A 5,375-nucleotide genomic window follows, 5' to 3' on the forward strand; every position below is an offset into this window, starting at 1 on the left:
TTATATGATGTAAATTAAAAAATAAACGTTTGCATTGACTGTTTGACTGATACACGAAGATTCTTATTAAATGCGTATTATTTTTTTCTATACACCAATTTCATTATTACTTTACTAACTTTGTCTCGTACTTTATTAACGAATAAGCTTGATGGTCCATTTTTACTCCTTTGTTTATCCGTTTCCAAGTCAAGTCCGATGTTTACGTTGTTGTTTTTTCATCAGGTATGTAACATCAAGTTTTATGGAGGGTGAACAACTCTACGGATATTACGTGTCGCATTTCACTTAGTTTACATAATATTATTATTATTATTATTATTATTATTATTATTATTATTATTATTATTATTATTATTATTATTATTATTATTATTATTTTACTAGTGCTGCTGATGCTTCATGTTTCTTACTCTTTCTGTCTACCTCCCTTTTTGTATAACATGAAATTTCTCTTCTCATTCTCTCTTATTTTATTTCCTCGATGGCAAAATTCCCCGACTTACTTCTGTATTAGTGCCTCGTGTATTGCGCTTCTGTTGTTTTAATTATCACTATTATCGTAACTATTATTTTTTATATTATCACAGTCTTGGCACTCGTTCATCTTTTTTTTTCGGGTGTAAAACGTACCTCGCTTTTTGTCACGATAATACATTGCCTGCCTGCACTCGTTATGTTAGCGTAAAATTATTGTCTTTGTGTTATTTCTTTCTTGTCGTCCTATTGATTATTACTATTGGATTCTTGTATATATCCCCAATTCTTTTTTCGTCGTTTCTTTCTTATCTTCCTTCTCTTGTCATTCTCGTCATCTTTCCTCTTCATCCTTTCTTCCTTCTCACTACCACTTTTTCCCCTACTCCTTCTTGTTATCTATTATTGCTGTATTCTTATATCCATCCCCACTTCTTTTTCATTCTTTATCTCTCGTTTTCCTTCTTATCACTCTCTCTCACATTCTCTTCATCGTTTCTCTTCTTCTTCTCTTCTTTTTTCACTATCATCTCCTCCTCCTACTCCTTCCTCCTCTCCATCTCCAGCTTCATCCTCTTCCTGTTTTTATGTCACGTCTTTCCCCTCTCTCCTCCTCCTCCTCCTCTTCCTCCTCCTCCTCCTTCCATTTTTTTTATATCACAAGTCTTTCCTTCTCTTCTTTCCCCTTTCTTCTTTCGTCACGCCTCCTCCTCTCCGTCCCTCCCTCCTTGCCTTCCTCTCCTTCCTCCTCCTCCCTCCATTCTTCTTTTTTTCTTTCTCTCCCAACACCTGGAGGAGCTCACCTAACAAAGATTAATTCAGACATTCGCGTCCTCCTTCTCCTCCTTCTCCTCCTTCTCCTCTTCTTCTTCTTCTTCTTCCTCCTCCTCCTCCTAATCCTACTCCTCCTCCTCCTCTTCCTTCTCCTTCTCCTCCTCCTCCACCTCCTCCTCCTCTTCCTCCTTCTGTGTTCCTTTTATTTGTCCTCCGTCTCTCCTCCCCACTTATTTTTCTTCAAACCTCTTTCATTTCTTCTCCAGTGTGTGTGTGTGTGTGTGTGTGTGTGTGTGTGTGTGTGTGTGTGTGTGTGTGTGTGTGTGTGTGTGTGTGTGTGTGTGTGTGTGTGTGTGTGTGTGTGTGTGTGTGTGTGTGTGTGTGTGTGTGTGTGTTGTAAGAAATAATAATAAACACGAGTGAGAATATGCAGATGAAAGATGAGGATGAAGAGGAGGAGGAGGAGGAAGAGGAGGAGGAGGGGGAGGAGGAGGAGGAATAAGAGGATGAAGAGGAGAAGAAACAGGAGGATCTGAAATAAAGTTAAACACACACACACACACACACTCACACACACAAAGAAAAGCCAAGATTAGTGTGTGTGTGTGTGTGTGTGTGTGTGTGTGTGTGTGTGTGTGTGTGTGTGTGTGTGTGTGTGTAAATGTATATATGTATGTATGTGTGTATGTATAAAAATATATAAGTCACCACGAGAGAAAACTTAAAACCCTTTCTGATTGGTTAAGAGGAAAGCGTCTGGACCAATCAGCGTGAAGGAGAAGAAAATCCTCTCACCTGATTGGCTGAGCGATCGCCTTTAAGTCTGACGTCACGAGCGCTCATTGGCTGGCCCAGAATTCATTGTGTGTGTGTGTGTGTGTGTGTGTGTGTGTGTGTGTGTGTGTGTGTGTGTGTGTGTGTGTGTGTGTGTGTGTGTGTGTGTGAGAGAGAGAGAGAGAGAGAGAGAGAGAGACGAGGTTTGGCTGGCATTTTGATGAAAGATTCGTGTTTGTTTGTCTGTTTGTTTGTTTGTTTGTTTATTTGTTTGTTTGTTTGTTATTCTGCGTCCGTATACCTCGTTATTGTGTGTGTGTGTGTGTGTGTGTGTGTGTGTGTGTGTGTGTGTGTGTGTGTGTGTGTGTGTGTGTGTGTGTGTGTGTGTGTGTGTGTGTGTGTGTGTGTGTGTGTGTGTGTGTGTGTGTGTGTGTGTGTGTGTGTGAGTATTACGCGCATAAAGAGAGAATTGAGGGAGATGGGACAATGCGTGTATGCTCTCTCTCTCTCTCTCTCTCTCTCTCTCAGTGTAGTGTAGGTATCAAAGAAACAACACGACGGAAAATGAGAGAGAGAGAGAGAGAGAGAGAGAGAGAGAGAGAGAGAGAGAGAGAGAGAGAGAGCAGGAGCGGGGGATTGAAACCTGTTAAAAGAGCCAGACAGAAGAGAATAAAGTCACATCGAAGAGGATCAAAACTTACTGAGGAGGATTCAACCTTCCGTCATGGGGGATTTGGGAAGAGGAGGAGGAGGAGGAGGAGGAGGAGGAGGAAGAACAAGAGGAGGGAGGAGACTGAGAGGAGGTTGGATAGGAAAAGATTGGTGGCAGGGAGAGGAGGAGGAGGAGGAGGAGGAAGAGGATCAGGAATTGGAGAAGAAAGAAGAACAAGAGGAGGGAGGAGACTGAGAGGAGGTTGGATAGGAAAAGACTGGTGGCAGGGAGAGGAAGAGGAGGAGGAGGAGGAGGAGGAAGAGAATCAGGAATTGGAGAAAGGGGAGAAGAAGGAAACACAAGGAATAAGAGGATGTAGAGAAGGAGGAGGAGAAGAAGGAAGAGGAAGAGGAAGATAATGACGAGGAAGAAGAATACAAAAGGGTTAAACGTGAAATGGAAAGAGGGAAGAGGAAGAAGAGGAAAATGAAGTAACGAAAGGAAAATGAAGTAAAGGAAAGGAAATTAAGAAGAAAAAGAGGAAGAGGAAAATGAAGAAAATAAACACAAGGAGATAGAAAAGGAAGAATTTGAAACGCAGGAATAGAAATAAAAGAAAAAAAGAAACAGGTTATGAAAGGAAGGAGGAACAGGAGGTGGAGGAAGAGGAGGAGGAGGAGGAGGAGGAGGAGGAGGAGGGGGAAAAAAAGGGAGGGATTGAATAGAAGCAGAATGCGTGAAAAGGAGAAATGTTACCACACAGGAGAGATGAACCTTGACAGTGAACAGGAGGAGGAGGAGGAGGAGGAGGAGGAGGAATAAAGGAGTGGGAAAAATAAAAAGGGACAGGAAAATAAACTGAAGGAAGAGAAATACGAACATGAGGAAAATGAGAAAGACGAATAGAAGGAAAAAGAAGAATAGGAAAAAAAGGAATAGAAGAAAAATGAAAAGGACTAGAAAAAATAAAGAAGAGAAATAAGAATATGAAGAGAAAAAGGAAGAGAGAAAAGAAAGAAAAGGAGGAGTAGGAGACAAAAGAAAGGTAGGATATACAGCAAAGAAAAGGGAGAGAAATGAAAAGGAGGAGAAGGAGGAAATGAAAAGGAGGAAAAGGAGGAAAAGGAGGGAAAAGGACACATGGAAACTTACTTAAATGTTTGAATGTATCTTCCTCCTGTTGTCACTCTGATACGCATTAACTCTCTCTCTCTCTCTCTCTCTCTCTCTCTCTCTCTCTCTCTCTCTCTCTCATATGCATACATACATATACATAAACGTAAAACAGATATCAAATTCATCGTAGACTCTCTCTCTCTCTCTCTCTCTCTCTCTCTCTCTCTCTCTCTCGTAGTAGGACGGAAATTTGAGCATCAAGGAATCATTATTTTAAAGTAGGAGATATTTTACGGCCACGAGAGAGAGAGAGAGAGAGAGAATCATTAACATGTCGGCGGGAGAGCGTGTGGAAGAGGCGTTCTGGAAGATGAGGAGGAGGAGGAGGAGGAGGAGGCAGAGGAGAATGGAGTAGGACAGAATCATAATGTGAACGAGGAGAGAGAGAGAGAGAGAGAATACCAGCTGTTATGCTACGAAGACGGAAATTAAAGAATAAAAAGAGAATCTGCAGATCGTTGTAACAAGATGGGCTTAGCGAAATGTAGGTGAGAGAGGAGGAGGAGGAGGAGGAGGAGGAGGAGGAGGAGGAAGAGGAGGAAAGAAGATGAAAGAAAGGAGAAAACGAGGAATATGCAAGGAAAAATAAAAAAAATGTATGGAAAAGTTGGAAAAGAGGAAAAAAAACAAGGTAGAAAATACTGAAAAACAAAATAAGAAAATGGGATGAAAGGACAATGCGAGAAAATAAACAAATAAAATAAAATGAAAATAATGACACCACGAAGAAAAAGACAACTCAGAGAGGGAAGTCGAGAAAAAGAAAAGAGGAAAATGAGGAAAAGAAAAGATGAAAATGAGGAAAAATGAGGAAAATGAGGAAAAGAAGAGGAAAATGAGGAAAAAGAGGAAAAGAAGAGAAGATGAAAAATAAGAAAAATGGGGAAAAGAAAAGATGCAAATGAGGAAAAATGAGGAAAATGAGGAAAATATGAAAATGAGGAAAAATGAGGAAAAAGAAGAAAAGGTGAATAATGAGGAAAATGAGGAAAAGAAGAAAATGAGGAAAATTAAGAAAATGAGAAGAAAAGATGAATATGACGAAAAATTAGGAAAATGAGGAAAAGAAGAAAATAAGGGAAACAGAAAAAAGGAAATCAAATGAACAGTGGAAGGAGAGAAAAAAAATCCACCGTACTACAAGATTGAAAAAAAAAATCAGTGCTGTAAAGAAAAAGAAAAGAAGAAAAAGAAAATTGTATATGAAAAAAAAAAAAGTATTGGCACAAGGAAACGGAGAAACAAGAAATAAAAGAGAAATATTGAAGACAGGAAAGATTTATATAAAGAAAACTTAAGGAGAGAAAAAATGAAACTATGGAAAAATAATAATTAAGTGCAAATAAAAAAAGGAAATTACGTGTGAGACCAAAATAATTAAATCTGAAAAAGAAAGAACAAAAGAAGGCGAAAAAAAGAAAAGAAGGATTAAGAGAAGAGAAAAAGGAAAAATATTAAAAAATGGATTCACCTGCAAGAGGGGAATGAGGGAAGAGCAGAGAAGAGAAGGAAGAGGAGGAAG

Source organism: Eriocheir sinensis, chromosome 19 (assembly GCF_024679095.1).
Source record: "Eriocheir sinensis breed Jianghai 21 chromosome 19, ASM2467909v1, whole genome shotgun sequence".
NCBI lineage: Eukaryota > Metazoa > Arthropoda > Malacostraca > Decapoda > Varunidae > Eriocheir > Eriocheir sinensis.